This window comes from Pan paniscus, chromosome 10 (assembly GCF_029289425.2).
Source record: "Pan paniscus chromosome 10, NHGRI_mPanPan1-v2.0_pri, whole genome shotgun sequence".
Taxonomy (NCBI): Eukaryota; Metazoa; Chordata; class Mammalia; order Primates; family Hominidae; genus Pan; species Pan paniscus.
Genome location: NC_073259.2, coordinates 41,436,999 through 41,454,252, shown reverse-complemented (window position 1 = coordinate 41,454,252; position 17,254 = coordinate 41,436,999). Strand labels below are relative to the sequence as shown.

Sequence of the window (17,254 nt, the reverse complement as noted above, 5' to 3'; positions counted from 1 at the left end):
GTCTGAGCCCCAGGGCCATGAATGGCAGTGGGAGGCAGGCAGATTACTGGGTGGAAAAGAGCAGTCCCCAGTAAGATCTCACCTTCAGGTCAGGGAGGGCCTGAAGGCTGGGGAACGGTCGGCCAATCCCGCCAACTGGAGTGGGGACTTGTGGTACCTCCTTGGGGCAGCCCATGGACCAATCAGCACACACTTCCTCCCCTCTGAAGTCCATAAAAGCCCAGGGCACAGCCAGAGCAGGGGAAAGGACACAGAGGATGGAGAGATGAGGGAGGACCAGCTGCAGAGAGGAGCTACCCTCTCTGCTGATAGCTGGAGATGCCAGGACGACGAGCTGCAGAGAGGAGCAGCGCTCTCTGCTGAGAGCTTCAGAGACTTGTAGAGATGACGTCCCGACAGAAAGGAGCCACCCTTTCCAGGGCCTCCTCTCTGCTGAGAGCTGCACACTCTACATGGTACAACTTGCCCACAGAGGGGAGCTACCCACTGTGGGTCACTTCTGAGCTGTTGTAACACTCAATGAACTCCTCTTCATCTTGTTCACCTTCCACTTGTCTGTACACCTAACTCTTCCTGGACACAGGACAAGAACTTGGGTAAAGGTGCCACCAGCCACAGAGGTTTCTGGCCACAAAAGTGACACCCCAAGGATCCCATAACAGTAAGATCACTGTGAAGATTAGGTTAGCTATATTGAAGTTCTCAGAACAATTTCTGGCAGTTAGTAATTATGTATATAACTAGGTAGTATATATTTGCTTCATTTATTGGTTTTCCATAACCTTGAGATCTCAGTATGCGGAGGAAAAGGGCATGTGAAGTGTTGTGGGCAAAGTCTTGCTGGGGAGAGGATTGGCTTCTCTTGAATAATAAGGAAGGAAGATACATGGGCAGTGTTTGACCACATTTTCCCACCACCTTGGCCCAAAAACCTCAAGGGGAGCATTGAGGAAGGCCCTGAAGAGACCCAGGCTGGGCACTGAAGTGACAGTTGACTGTCACTGAGCCATTTGGAGCTCTTGGCAAGGACCACTGAGGCCTCTGCAAGAAGTGTGCCAGCCTCAGGGTGTGGGCTGCCCTAGGGTGGATCCAGAAAGAGGGAAGCATATCACTGCAATTAGGCCAATTATCTGACCCAGGTTGCTTAACCCCAAAGACTCCCTCAGTGCTCTCATTCTCTTCTCATCTCTCGCTCAGTCCACACACAACTGCTACCATAACTTTCTGCAGTCTTTTTATCACCCTCCAATTCAGAAGGCACAATGGGTTTCTATTGTTCTACAAAACTTAGAGCCAAAATGCAGCATAACATATTACAGTTTGATGGAGAAAAAAAGAGCTGAAAGAAGGAAAGGCAGAGTTTCTATATAAGACAACATAAAGGTGAGCCAGGCACAGTAGCTCACATCTGTAATCCCAGCACTTTGGGAGGGCAAGGCAGGCAGATCACAAGTTCAGGAGTTCAAGACCAGCCTGGCCAACATAGTGAAACCCCGTGTCTACTAAAAATACAAAAAATTAGCCTGGCATGGTGGCGAGTGCCTGCAATCCCAGCTACTTGGAAGGCTGAGGCAGGAGAATTGCTTAAACCCAGGAGGTGGAGGTTGCAGTGAGCCGAGATCACACCACTGCACTGCAGCCTGGGTAACAGAGTGAGACTCTGCGAAAGAGATATAGTAAGAGAGAAAGAAAGAGAGATAGAAAGAGAGAAAGAGAGAAAGAAAGAAAGAGAGAAAAAGAAAGAAAGAAAGAAGAAAAAGAAAGAAAGAAGGGAAGGGAGGAAGGAAGGAAGGAAGAAAGAAGGAAAGAAAAAGAAAGAAAGAAAGAAAGAAAGAAAGAAAGAAAGAAAGAAAGAAAGAAAGAAAGAAAGAGAAAGAAAGAAAGAAAGAAGGCCATAGTGGCTTGGCTCAGGTCCAACCCCCTAGCTTGACAGTGTATTTCTGGGTCCCTTCTTGGCTTGGCTTTGAACCTCCAAGGGGATGGGATTGTGGTGTCACTAACTCTGAGGAGAAAGGAGTTATTACAGAGGAGTGGCAAAGGTCAGGGGGACTTTCTGTATTCATGAATTAGGTCTCAGGCTCAGTATGTGGTGCAGGAGCACTGGCCACTGCTGGTGGTGGTCTGCACAATCCTGGCTAAGGAGGATGGAGATGAACTGCCAAGTCTGGGATTCTGATCCATGGAGAGACTTGTGCTTCTGAACTAGACATCCTTCCCAATAGCCGTGGAGTTGATACCCCCTTGGAGACCCTGGGTACCTCTGTTGCTCCAGTCGCCACTGCTGGAGCTGCTACTGTCCCCCATACTAATGTTTTTGCTGCTAGAAGTGCGGTTGACCACAGCTGCAATGAGAATGGACTGCTCGGTCACAGTCTGTCTTCTTAAATGCCCATTGCATGCCAATCCCTGTCTGAGAAATGAGTGGTCAAGGAAAGCCACAGAGGAAAGACTTGTGAAAAGACACTACAAAAAAAGACCAAAAAAAAAGAGAGAGAGAGAGACAATGCTCCTATGGGCCTTCCCTGTCTGAGGGAGGCCCAGGACATACACTGGATGGGACATCAGATAAATCCTACCTAAATATGACTTATGTGTCTCTCCCTTGTGCCCCTGCCTTTGTGTTACTCTAGGGACAAGGCTGTAGAAGACAATTCTAGGGTTTAAAAGCTAATACAAAGCCATGAGAAATCATCTAAAATGATAGAAAAGAAGTGCACAGCATACTCACAGATACACACCGGATGCTGGCACTCCCCAGACATCCTATTCAGGAACAAAATAAATATCACAGAAAGGTTATGGTGAAATTACCCAGGTGGGACAAGTTCTTTTTGGAATTAGCCCCTGGGATGCCAAGATACAATGATATGAGCTCCAGCATCAGCGATTGAGTTTAGACATGAGAAGGGACTTCCCTGAGATTCTAGGATGGGGAATGCAAAGAATAGAAATGTAATATGTCTCTGGATACATGGCTGTGCCATCACCTTGGCCTCAGTTACTGCATGGGCAAAACTGGGATAACATGGCTATTCAGCAGTGTGTGTGATGAGTACATCAACCTGGGTAGAGTGCCCCGCACATTCCCCATTCCATATCAGAAATGACACAGCTCCTATTTGCATCATCCTTCTGGGCCCTTGGACACCACCTGCATCCAGGTGCAGGTGTCTTTTTTTTGAGATGGGGCCTTTCTCTGTCACCCAGGCTGGAATGCAGTGGTGCAATCACGCCTCCCTGCAGCCTCACACTCCTGAGCTCAAGTGATCCTCCTCCCTCAGCCTCTCGAGTAGCTGGTACTACAGGCACATACCACCATGCCTGGCTAATTTTGTATTATTTTTTGTAAAGATGGGGTCTCATTATGTTGTCCAGGTTGTTCTGGAGTTCCTGGCCTCAAGTGATCCTGCCCCAGCCTTCCAAAGCACTAGGATTACAGGCGTGAGCCATCACACCTAGCTGGCCGGGTATCTTTTCCAGAGCACTGCACAGACTCCAACTGTCCAATGTTAACATTAACAAAGAAGGGAAGGTGGGGAAGAGTGACTGGTTCTGAGGAAAATGGAAACTCCAGTTTAAAGTGTAGGGACAGCAGGCTGTTAGGACTACCTGGTACTCATCTTTGTATTCTCCACCACACCAGGATTCACTGACATTTGCCTTTCGGTGCACTATATGCCTATTAGGAGGCAGGCTCTGAGTGTTCTGCTCTAGCAAATATTATAAAAGTTGTATCCCTGAGCCCAAAGAGAGAGTGCTGAGCAGTACAGTCCACTTCATCGAGCACTTGTTGAGCCCTTCCTTTGTCCCGTGCCACTGTGTTAGAGCCTCCATATACCAAGGGGAAGGAAATGCAGAGACAAAAATCACTGTAACACAGTATAGCTAACCAAAGGACCACATAATCCTGTGAAATGGGTTTCTCAAGTTGGATTCTGTGCCTTGACCAGACAGTGCCTACGCTGGTGCACTCCTCGCCCTCCAGCATCTTCTGGTAGGTGGCAGTCTCCACATCCAGCCCAGCTTGATGTTCAGCAGCTCTTGGTAGTCACACGGAAGATGAGCCTGGTCCTCCCTGGCCTGCTGCAGGGCCTCTCTGAGCTCTGCCAACTTGGCCTGGGCCTCCTTGAGGGTCAGCATTGCCCCCTGCGCCATGCTGCTCAGTGTCAGCAATTGCCACCTCCAGGTTAGCATTCCGAAGCAGGAGGAGGAAGTGCACTGAGTCCCTGGATCCAACTGCATATGTAGCCAGGTGAACACAGGTCTCCATCTTTCCAGTTAGTGAAAATCTTTAATCTGTGTGCTATGTGGCTGGTGATGCTAACTTCTGCTCATAGCATTCACATCCATATAAAATAAACCATACTGGGAAACTCCAGTGATTGTCGAGCCTTTACCCAGAGATAGTGGTCACCTGCTTCCCACCTCTTGGGAAGGAATAATCCATATTCTGAGATCCCAGAAACTCAATGCCTCATAGTTTATGAAGTTTTGGGGACCATGTCTACCAGATTGAGAGAAGATCATTCTGCCTTTAAGTTGATGGATGTAAGTTAAGACAGCGTAAAGTCCTTGTTCTATGTGGTGCCACTTGGCAAGCCCAGTTCCAAAAGGTCCCAATGAGGAGTCTGAAAAGCTGCCCTACCTGCTAGGTCCAGGTGGCCCCTCTGGCGTCCCAGGACACCACTTTCATCAGAGCCATAATCCTGGGCTTTGAGGAGCTGCCCCCACCTGCTTGTTGATGTTCTCAATCTCTGCCTACAACCTGTGGATCATCCTGCTGAGCTCTGCAATCTCATTTTTGGTGCTCCTCAAGTCATCATCATGTCTTCTGGCTGTGGTCTACAGCTCCCCAAGCTACAGCTGGGTGAACAGAGAGAGCAGGTAGGGAGAGATTATCCTGACCCTGAAACATGTGTATGAAAAGGGCAATAGAATCAATCCAGAAAGTCCTAATTCACATAAAGCCCACCAGGCACGTAGAGTGGAAAGAATCACTTAACTGAAACTCAGAGTTGCCCTTAAAGATATCGGGTAGTCGAATGAAAAGCACTATAAAGACTCTGCAAGTTTATGGGGCTGGGCACAGTGGCTCACACCTGTAATTCCAGATACTTGGGAGACCAGGGTGGGTAGATCACTTGAGGTCAAAAGTTCAAGACCAGCCTAGCCAATATGGTGAAATGCTGTCTCTACTAAAAACACAAAAATTATCTGGGCATACAGGTGCAAGCCTATAATCCCAGCTACTCAGGAGGCTGAAGCAGGAGAATCGCTTGAAGCTAGGAGGCAGAGAGGTTGCAGTGAGCCGAGATTGTGCCACTGCAGTCCAGCCTGGGCAACAGAGTGAGTGAGACTCCATCTCAAAAAAAAAAAAAAAAGATTCTGCAAGTTATGGAAATTTGTGAAAGAAATTTCAATAGGTTTCCTAGTGAATAAAATATGTATTATCTGGGATGGTGCCAGAAGGGCTGGAGGTAAAGTTCAGAAGCCCTGGAGAAGGCTGGTGGGGTCCAGATTGATCCAATGATCCTTATTTACCTTGGTCTGGTACAGGGTCTGGGCCTTGGCCTTGCTCTTCTAAGCCATCTCCTCATACTAGGCCTTGACCTTGGCAATGATGCTGTTGAGGTCCAGGTGCCAGTTATTGTCCACAGACAGGACCACAGACATATCACTGGATTGTGACAGGCCTGGTTATACTCCTACAAGCACACAGGGGCACACCACTGGGCGGTTGTAACCATCTCTCTAGGATGCCCTGAACCAACCATCCATTGGCTCAGGAATGTTATGAGGTTGAATAAACTAAATCTGTTTTTATTGCCCAGCCAGCCCATGCAGATGACTCTGGATGTTTCCTAGGCGGCCAAACTGAAGGAGTTTCAGCTGGCACATGGGTTCCCGCCAACCGAGCATTTAAAAATAAGCAGCAGGGGGCGCTAGGGAACAGAGTGTGTCCCTCAAGACGACCAACTCTCATCAGTTCCAGTTGGTCCACACCGGCAGAAGCGATTTTGGAGTTTGCTTTGATGAGGAAAATGCTTTCCCTGAGTAGTCCCTGCGGTATTTCTCCAACTCTGTGACTGAAACGCTGTCTGCTTTTCTCTAATGGTGACAGGAAGTCAAGGGGAAACCGTGGGATTCAAAGGTTTGAAGTACTTCCTCGCGTACTGCTAAAGGAGTTGACCACACCAAAATGAGTCTACATGATGCTAGTGGGGGACATAAGAGATCAAGAGATAGATGAAGGTCAAGTGACAGATCACGAGATTCATCTCATGAAAGAACAGAGTCTCAACTCACTCCTTGTATTAGAAATGTGACTTCTCCAACACAACAGCACCATGTTGAACAAGAAAAAGATTGCAGTTCCTCTCATCCAAGCAGTCTGCGTCCTCAAAAAGCATCCCCAAATGGTTCCATTAGCAGTGCTGGGAACAGCAGCAGAAACAGTAGTCAGTCAAGTTCAGGTGGTAGCTGTAAGACATCTGGGGAGATGGTGTTTGTATATGAAATTGCAAAAGAAGGAGCTCAGAATATAAGAATGTCAGAACGAGTGACACTAATAGTGGATAACACTAGATTTGTTGTAGACCCATCCATTTTTACTGCACAGCCAAATACAATGTTGGGCAGGATGTTTGGATCTGGCCGAGAACATAACTTTACATGACCCAATAAGAAAGAAGAGTATGAGGTGGCAGAGGGGATTGGTTCCACTGTGTTTTGAGCTATTCTGGATTACTATAAAACAGGAATAATCCATTGTCCTGATGGCATATCTATTCCTGAGGTGAGAGAAGCATGTGACTGTCTTTGTATCTCTTTTGAATATAGTACTGTTAAATGTAGAGATCTCAGTGCCCTAATGCATGAGTTATCAAATGATGGTGCTCATAGACAATCTGAATTTTATCTGGAAGAAATGATCCTTCCTCTCATGGTAGCTAGTGCCCAGAGTGGGGAACGGGAATGTCATATAGTGGTGCTTACAGATGATGATGTGGTTGATCGGGATGAAGAATACCCACCACAGATGGATATTCACAAATTATTTATAGCACAAGAATATTCACAAATTATTTATAGCACAAAATTATATAGATTTTTCAAGTACATTGAAAACAGAGATGTGGCCAAGTCAGTTTTGAAGGAGAGGGGTCTTAAGAAGATTAGACTGGGGCCCGTCTCCCTCTCCCTCTCCCGTCTGCCTCTCCCTCTCCCGTCTCCCTCTCCCTCTCCCGTCTCCCTCTCCCTCTCCCTCTCCCTCTCCCATCTCCCTCTCCCTCTCCTTTCCATGGTCTCCCTCTCATGCCGGGCCAAAGGTGGACTGTACTGCTGCCATCTCGGCTCGCTGTAGCCTCCCTACCTGATTCTCCTGCCTCAGCCTGCCGAGCGCCTGCGATTGCAGGCGCGTGCCGCCATGCCTGACTGGTTTTCGTGTTTTTTTGATGGGGACGGGGTTTCGCTGTGTTGGCCGGACTGGTCTCCAGCTCCTAGCTGCGAGTGATCCGCCAGCCTCAGCCTCCCGAGGTGCCGGGATTGCAGATGGAGTCTCATTCACTCAGTGCTCAATGGTGCCCAGGCTGCAGTGCAGTGGCGTGATCTCGGCTCGCTACGGCCTCCACCTCCCAGCCGCCTGCCTTGGCCCCCCAAAGTGCCGAGATTGCAGCCTCTGCTCGGCCGCCACCCCGTCTGGGAAGTGAGGAGCGTCTCTGCCTGGCTGCCCATCGTCTGGGATGTGAGGAGCCCCTCTGCCTGGCTGCCCAGTCTGGAAAGTGAGGAGCGTCTCTGCCCGGCAACCATCCCACCTGGGAAGTGAGGAGCACCTCGTCCCGGCCGCCATCCCATCTAGGAAGTGAGGAGCGTCTCTGCCCGGCAGCCCATCGTCTGAGATGTGGGGAGCGCCTCTGCCCCGCCACCCCGTCTGGGATGTGAGGAGCGCCTCGGCCCGGCCGCGACCCCGTCTGGGAGGTGAGGAGCGTCTCTGCCCGGCCACCCCGTCTGAGAAGTGAGGAGACCCTCCGCCTGGCAACCGCCCCGTCTGAGAAGTGAGGAGCCCCTCTGCCTGGCTGCCACCCAGTCTGGGAAGTGAGGAGCGTCTCCGCCCGGCAGCCACCCCGTCCGGGAGGGAGGTGGGGGTCAGCCCCCCGCCCGGCCAGCCGCCCCGTCCGGGAGGTGAGGGGCGCCTCTGCCCGGCCGCCCCTACTGGGAAGTGAGGAGCCCCTCTGCCCAGCCAGGAGCCCCTCTGCCCAGCCAGCCACCCCGTCCGGGAGGGAGGTGGGGGGGGGTCAGCCCCCCGCCCGGCCAGCCGTCCCGTCCGGGAGGGAGGTGGGGGGCTCAGCCCCCTGCCCGGCCAGCCGCCCCGTCCGGGAGGGAGGTGGGGGGCTCAGCGCCCCCTCCCGGCCAGCCGCCCCATCCGGGAGGGAGGTGGGGGGGTCAGCCCCCCGCCCGGCCAGCCGCCCCATCTGGGAGGGAGATGGGGGGGTCAGCCCCCCACCTGGCCAGCCACCGGGTCTGGGAGCTGAGGGGCGCCTCTGCCCGGCCGCCCCTACTGGGAAGTGAGGAGCCCCTCTGCCCAGCCAGGAGCCCCTCTGCCCAGCCAGCCGCCCCGTCCGGGAGGGAGGTGGGGGGGTCAGCCCCCCGCCCGGCCAGCCGCTCCGTCCGGGAGGGAGGTGGGGGGGGGGTCAGCCCCCCGCCCGGCCAGCCGTCCCGTCCGGGAGGGAGGTGGGGGGCTCAGCCCCCCACCCGGCCAGCCGCCCCATCCGGGAGGGAGGTGGGGGGCTCAGCCCCCCGCCCAGCCAGCCGCTCCATCCGGGAGGGAGGTGGGGGCGTCAGCCCCCTCCCGGCCAGCCGCCCCGTCCGGGAGGGAGGTGGGGGGGTCAGCCCCCTGCCCGGCCAGCCGCCCCGTCCGGGAGGGAGGTGGGGGACTCAGCCCCACGCCCGGCCAGCTGCCCCATCCGGGAGGGAGGTGGGGGCGTCAGCCCCACGCCCGGCCAGCCGCCCCGTCCGGGAGGGAGATGGGGGGGTCAGCCCCCTGCCTGGCCAGCCACCCGGTCCGGGAGCTGAGGGGCGCCTCTGCCCGGCCGCCCCTACTGGGAAGTGAGGAGCCCCTCTGCCCGGCCACCACCCCGTCTGGGAGGTGTACCCAACAGCTCATTGAGAATGGGCCATGATAACGATGGCGGTTTTCTGGAGTAGAAAGGGGGGCAAGGTGGGGAAAAGATTGAGAAATCAGATGGTTGCCGTGTCTGTGTAGAAATAAGTAGACATGGGAGACTTTTCATTTTGTTCTGTACTAAGAAAAATTCTTCTGCCTTGGGATCCTGTTGATCTATGACCTTACCCCCAACCCTGTGCTCTCTGAAACATGTGCTGTGTCCACTCAGGGTTAAATGGATTAAGGGCGGTGCAAGATGTGCTTTGTTAAACAGATGCTTGAAGGCAGCATGCTCATTAAGAGTCATCACCACTCCCTAATCTCAAGTACCCAGGGACACAAACACTCTGCCTAGGAAAACCAGAGACCTTTGTTCACTTGTTTGTCTGCTGACCTTCCCTCCACTAGTGTCCTATGACCCTGCCAAATCCCCCTCTGTGAGAAACACCCAAGAATGATCAATAAAAATAAAATAAAATTTAAAAAAAAAAAAGAAGATTAGACTGGGAATAGAAGGTTAACCTACCTACAAAGAAAAAGTAAAGAAAAGGCCTGGAGGCCACCCAGAAGTTATCTACACTATGTCCAAAGACCCTTTATTTGAATGTCCTGGGAGAAGGAAGAAGGAAAGAGTCGGCATGTAGACTTTCAGTGTGTAAAGAGTAAATCTATCACCAACCTTGCAGCAGCTGTGGCAGACATTCCCCAGGACCAGCTGGTAGTCATGCACCCAACTCCACAAGTGGATGAGCTGAATATTCTCCCTATCCATCTGCCTTCTGGCAATGGTGGCCTCGATCCTGATGCACAGAATCCAATGCTGTAATGTTGATGTTCCCTGAAACCATAACATGCTACTCTTCACAGTGACATTGTACTCTCCTCATTCTGCAATGCAAGGCCACTCTTCTTCATTGAGATGCATGTAACAATGCTTAGGATGTTGCAGTGTAGGCTTTTTCAAGACCAAAGGTAGCTGAATGGTTTTTTTAAATGAGTACAACTCTAGCATTTTGAAGTTCCAGTTATATAAATGTATTTGTTTACCAGTAGGTTTGTGAAATTGGTTCTTTGTATGGCGGACGGTCCTTTTTCACACACCTAGGTCTTTTCAAAAGTGGTGGAAATTGGCAGCTGGGGTACTTTCAGTTTGGATTGATATTCATCACACCCCAGATAAAATGCAGAGTATTATATAGTTGCACTTTATAGATGGTGGTTAAATGGAAATGTTCAAGCCATTTTATAGTTGTGATGCACAATATAATTTAAGTGCTTCTGTCAAAGTATTCCTCCAGTAAAATTTGTATAGTTTGCTGCCCTTGATGAGCAAAAAGTATTTATGTTGGACTTACCCGAATGATCTGGATGAGATTTAATGCCCATATCTTATCAGTTCAGTTATCTCCAGGGCTGTTTCACCCTTTAGAGTGAGTCATATGCAGGGAGTGTGAATGTCAGAGGTGGTTTATTATCCAGTCTGCCTTACCCTTAATCTGTTCACAGATATTTATTTACTTATGCTTTTTTTTCTTAAGAGTTATGGGATAGGAAAATGAATTGTTTGCTCTTCATTTACTAAATGATTATAAACTTCAATTTTTCGTCAAAATAAAATTCCATTGTTTTAATGTTTCTGACCAAATTTATAACCACCTTGAAAAAAAAAGAAAGAAAAAAGAGAAAACTAAATCTTAGTGAAGAGAAAGGAAAGTAACAAGAGACAGTAACCCAGAGAAGCCAGGCAGCAGAAAATCATCCAGCAGACAATAAAGGGTTACCCATAACTCTCCTCTTGGCCACTCTTCATATATTCCCCTTGGGATGCTGTGGACATAGGGATTCTAAAAGTCTGAACTGCCGATGCTAGGTACCCTGAGCCTTGGGAAGGACAAGAGGGAGGAAGTAAGCAATATGGGGAAGGGGGCTGTAAAATTGAAGAAATGATGGAAGAATATGGATCGTGATGGGAAACACTTTGCAAATGTTTCCTGAAAATAGATTTCACAAAGGAAGAAGAATCCCCAGAATCAAGCAAGACTTGACACCCTACATGTGGCTTCAATCCTAGAAGAAATAATGAAGGTCCTCACAGCTTCATAGAGGCTCTCAGACTGGCCAGACTCTCCGTTTTGATTTCCAAGTCCACTTTGGTCATGTAAGAAAGATCCACCTCCTGAAGATAATCAGCCTTATTTGCTTCAATATTACTCTCATTTGATAACATCAGCAGCATGTTTACATGGTTACAGGAGCAAAAATTAAAAAAAAAAAAAACAGACAGTACCCTTGCAGTAGAGAAAGAGGTTTGACAATTGAGCTCAATATTAGAGAAGGCACGTTACTATTAATTTCTATAACCTGGATGATTATAATGGTAATTATCTACAGTTCAGTAGTGAACTGGTGTAATGAAGGGCTCAAAGCGGTTTGGCAACTGGCAAGCAAAACACACTTTGGAGGGATGTTAACTCCGGAAAGAAAACCCTGGGGCAGAGGCTCAGCATTGAGACTGGCACTGTCCTAGGTTTTGGCCACCAGCAACAGCAACACTTGGAATTCCTGTTCTGGAGAAAGTGTTATCCAGCCTCACAGCCCTGAGAAGACACCACCATTCCTCACTTTCCTGGCTCCATCTCCTCTCTTCATAGCTCCACTGCCCTGCTCACCTTCTTCAGAACCATGAAGTCATTATCAGCCTCTGAGTACTTGTGAAATTCATCCTCATACCTACCAGAAAGAAAAGAAATAAGGCTCAGGTGGCAGCAGAGCCAAGGTTATATGCACAGATGTGCAGAGAAAGGTGTTTATCCCAGGAGTTGGAAGCTCAGCTGGGGCAGGGTTGATGGTGAATATTCTCTGGATAACATGCCAGTGGGTGGCATGGGTTATTAGAACGGTAGGATTTTTTTTTTCTTTGAGACGGAGTCTTGCTCTGTCACCAGGCTGGAGTGCAGTGGCACGATCTTGGCTCACTGCAACTTCCACCTCCCAGGTTCAAGCGATTCCCCTGCCTCAGCCTCCCAAGTAGCTGGGAATACAGGTGCATACCACCACGCCCAGCTAATTTTTTGTATTTTAGTGGAGATGGGGTTTCACCATGTTGGCCAGGATGGTCTTGATCTCCTGACCTCATGATCCGCCTGCCTCGGCCTCCCAAAGTACTAGGATTACAGGTGTGAGCCATCGCAGCTGGCCGAATGGTAGGATCTTTAAGAGCACAATGGTACCCCATTTCCAACACTCCCAGACACTGAAACTAGAAGGAGATAAAAATGTAATGGAACTGGCACACAGCCCTTGCTGTCCCTGGGTGGCACATTCATATAGGTCTCTGGATTCTCCACTGCTGGAGATCACCCAAGTCCTCATGAGCCAGGGCCAATGCTCAATCCCAAGGCCATCTTCCCCTTGAATCTGCCCCCAAAGCTCCCAGCTCCATCTGTGTCCTGAGTGTGCATCCTGCCCTCAACATCAGATCAGGACAGGGCTCCTTCCTGTCTTGGCCCCCGCTTGAAGCTCCCTCACCACCCAAGACAAACACATTTTCTAACTGGTCCTCTCTTTGGTTATACATTGGAACCACCTGGAACTCAATAAAAGCTACCAAAGCCTGGCTCCCATGCCCAGAAATCCTGATTTAATGGGTTACAAGTGCAAATTTGTAAAGCTCCCAAAGTGATCTAGTAAACAGCAAAATGTGCAATCCATTTTTGCTAAATGATGGAGTGCCTGAATATCTGTCCCTGTTTACTGGGGAGCAACTAAGATGCCCATCTCTGAGACATACGTCTCATTCTCCTTGGCACCAACACAAAATATCAACAGAGGGCAGACCCTCCTTTCATCAGTGCCCTTTCCAGACACCTCATCTTGTGGCCTACAGACTCAGAAGTCATGAGAACACACAGGAACTCTCCAGTTGGAAAACCCACACACCACCTGACCTGCAACATGGTCACCCCAGTGACTGTCCCCCAGGCACCTCCATGACTTACCTCTTCTTTTACTCCTCCACGAGTGCCTGCATTGTGCCCAGCTCCCCATCCAGCAGGCTCTGTTCCATCAGTAGCTTGTCCAGGTAGGCTTGGAGGCAGCCAATGTAGGACCCCAAGAAGGGCTGCAGGTCATTGGCACTAGCCTTGGCCGTCTACTGCAGGAGACACCACTTGGTCTCCAGAACCTTGTTCTGCTGCTCCAGGAACCGCACCTGTGATCAACCATGTTGGAGAGGGTCATGGTCTGTCCAGTCCCCAGCTCAGGAGCAGATCTGCCCCCCAAACCCAGGCCTCCCATGCCAAGGCCCCAAAGGCTCTCAGGACCACAGGCTCTCCCCCACCTCAGACACTCACCTTGTCGACAAAGGAAGCAAATTTGTTGAGGGTCTTCCTTGGTCTTCACCTTCTCAATCTAGGGGTCAATCCCCACATTCAGGGGCTGCAGGGAGCTCTGGTTGATGGTCACCTCCTAGATGCCAAAGAGAAAGGCCCCCGAACCCCCAAAGCCCCAGGCTCGACCAGGAGCTCCTCCAAAGCTGCCAGGTCTCCTCCAATACTGAAGGAGATTCCTCTAAAGCCACTTCTTGTGCCCTTTCCTTCTGCCCCACACAGGCTGCCCCCAAAGGCACCTCAGCACCCCTGTGCCCTTCCCTAGCCTGGATGGCACCTCCAGCCACCCTCAGTGAGATCTTCTTGCTCCCCTCAAGGCTGTACAGACTACTGCTGCCAAAGGTGTCCCCTAACATGACACTGGCCTCAGTGGCACTGCTTTCCCCAGAGTATGAGGCCAACTGGAACCTGGTGGAACTGCCATGGCTCTGGCCAGACACAAGGAAGGCAGAGTGGCTGCTGGAGACCCAGGCAGCCTGGGAGGCCCTGCTGGACTACTGGCTCATCATTTTCTCTGGATGCAGGAAATGTCCTTATTCAGAAGCCTCAGAGGAAAGGCACAGGGAGAAGGGTGGCCCCTTTTATAGGTCCAGTGGATTGATTTATTCATTTGACAATTTCCTGGGTTTCATTATCTGGCTGAAATTAATCCCCATAGCAACTTCCTGTACTGTAATCCTGAAAATCTCCATTTCAGGTCTTTCCTATAGTTAGTCCTGCATAGACTTCCTGCAGGAACAAACCCAGGCCCTCCCTTGCTAAGTGAGCTTGGTTCCTGCCAGACATGGCCCAGCCCCAACCCCAGCACCCTGGGCACTGGCTTCTCAGGAGGCAGCAGGTCCAATTAGGTGAGTTGGTGGCTTTTTCATTCCACCTTAACCCTGGGCATCCACTCCTGTCATTCTGCTGTCTGCCTCTCGGAATGAACAAGGCTCACCCAGGAATCTGGAAAGAGTTGAGAGGATCAAATGAAAGGGTAGATTCCTCCTAATTTTAGCACCTCCAAGTCTCACACCATGTGTGTCCATGGAACTCCCCAGAGAGTTTGTCCCTGGGTCTGCAACACAACCAGCACTCTCACTATTCTAGCCAGGGAGAGGGGGATTCAGCCAGAATATCCCAGGCTGAGCCAGGGGTCTGAATGAATGGACTGGATACTTGAAGGCATTCATTCATCTGAGACTGAGCAATGCTCACCATTCTGGTGACCAAGAGAGTTCCTAACATCCCCTCTGTCTGCCTGTGGCTCCCTGGGTGGCTCTGTTGATCCTGTTTTTCAACCTGCTGCCCAGGGGCCTCATGTCACTCATCTCACATCCCATGCCCAGTCTCTTCCACTTTCAAACACGCCCTCTTAGTCCCCTTTTCAGGCCCCTATGTATTCTGCTGCCTGCATTCCCTTCCTGCCTCTCCTCTGCAGGGAGGACTGCACCCTTGTCCACCTGACAACAGATGCCATGATGACAGGATCCTCTCTGCCTGGTTCTCCAGGGCTCCCCATTGCCTAGCACAGTGCCTGGCCCATGGTAAGCTCCCAGATTTTGTGGGATCAGCAACTATTCGGTTCCTCCTGCTTATAGCATTGTCCTCTGTGTGGGTAGTTGTGTGTCCCGCCTCCACTGTCATGCTGGAGAAGAAAAGTCTTGGCCCTCCAGACACCCTTCTACCCAATCATCTCTTGCCCCAAACCCAGGACAGGAGCCTGTATGCATGAACTTAAGATGGGGTTTTGAGATACAGACTGACTAAATCAGCTGCCACTTGTAGGAATGGCTGCCCTGTCTGCTAAACATGCCCACCTGTGTACCAAGCCCATGTTAAGCACATGGGAAATGCAGCCAAATCATCCAACTGGAGGGAAAAGAGACCCAGCTGATTGGAAGGTCTTGAATCTCACCTCACACCCTCACATTTTCTCAACCCTTAGAAGCCCCTAACATCCCAGCTTGGATGCTTGTCTTGGCAGCCTGATACCCTCAGGGGCCTGGGTAGAGGCTGAAGATTATCCTCAAAATAAACAAAAGGGAGGCAATTTTATGAAGAATTCTAACCAGGGGTTACAGCAACAGTCATCCTGGCTATAAGGAGAGAGGATCTGAATCCAGTGGTTTCTGGTGAGCACAGGCCAAGAAAAAAGTTACGCTACAGTAGCGGGGGTGCTAGAAGGCCTTCCCTGTAGAGAGGCCAGGGAGCTGGGCACTCCAAGCTGCCATGCCATTGCCTCTGGAAGGAAGAGAAGTTTTGACTGGGTGTCAGGGGTAGGTTCACTGCCAACTGACCCTGTGCACGAGGATAAACAACTTGATGACCGAGAACCTTCTAGTTACAGTTTATTAAAATTAAAATAAAAATAAAGATCATGCTCAGGTTGCCCTGGAGGCTGCAGTTCTTTCCACCTCTGGTAGGTGCTTATACCAGGCTTAGAACAGACACATTCTTTGGCACCACCACATCAACAGGAATCTAATGTTGTCCTTGCCTCTGTAGACAGCACCACAGGAGTAGGTCATGGGATGGCAAGTCAGCTCTCAAAGATTTTGGGAAGGGCACTCATTGCAAGACACAGAAGACAACATGGGAGCTAAAGTTTAAGCAAACCCAGTTCTGTTCCATTTATTGAATAGCTTCTTGATCATATAACAAGAAGTTTACAGGAAGGAGGAAATGTGTTCTGTTAATACCCAGAAAGCAAACAGCCTGACACTGTCACCCAGAGCATGAGGCAGACACGGATGGGACCAGAAACAGCCACGTGACTATTGCAGTTGCAGGAGGGGATTGAAATGGGAACTGTGGAGGGCGGTTAGTCAAGGAAGACTTCCCAGAGAAGGTATCTTGAGGTGAGCTGATGGAGAGGATAAAGAGTATCCCATGTTGCGGGCGTAAAGAGACTTGCAGAAACCCGTCTGTGCAGCAAATATTACAGCTTCATTTGAAGCAAGATCATCAAAGGCTGCTGAAGGCTACAAAGCAGAGTGTGGTATATCCACGAATGCAGGGATATGTACCAGCCTGACCCATTGAGTGGGAAGAATTTATGCTGTTTCTGACAGCCTGGCAAACTGCAGTGGGTCATGAGTTTGGATGTGGCTTACTGCTCCCCAAAGATAACCCAGAGTCTCTAGTCTCTCTTTGCTCCCATCCACCCCTGCCAACATGATCTTATGCAAGTACCATTTTCAAAATGTCACTCTCCTACCCAAAAGTTGACTAGCCTGCCTCTTCTAGCAGAACGATCTCCTCTTTTGACCTTAAATGCCCTCCCCTTTCCCTTTTTCTTTCCTCCATCCTGATTCCACCACTTTAATGTTAAAACTCTGTCATTCCATCCAAGCCAATCTTCTTGCTATCATTTGGTAGGAAGTTGAACAAATTACCTCCACGATTTCTTCCCCCTGTTGGGTTCTGGAATACCATGCATCTCCTCCCCACCACCACCATCGTCCTTGCTAAGTTCCACCTCTGAGAGGATGACCCACTCAGCAGCCTGGCCATGGAATCCCTGGGTCTTCTCAATTCCGGTCACCTTCTCCTTCACTCCACCTCAACCACACACTCCATGCCTGCAGCCTGGACCATCACCAAGAACTGCTGCCTCCTAGAAGCTTAATTCCCAAGCCCCACTTTCTGGCCATAACTTTCCATCTCCCAGGGCTCTCCCACCTAACTCTCATTACATCTGCTCTTCACTCATGTGAATAAT

At 50.3% G+C, this 17,254-nt stretch overlaps 1 pseudogene; it reads left to right on the top strand.

Moving 5' to 3' along the window:
• Positions 1–6,184: 6,184 nt before the first annotated feature.
• LOC103783743 (BTB/POZ domain-containing protein 10-like) lies at positions 6,185–10,660 on the top strand (annotated as a pseudogene).
• The last annotated feature ends 6,594 nt before the right edge of the window (positions 10,661–17,254 follow it).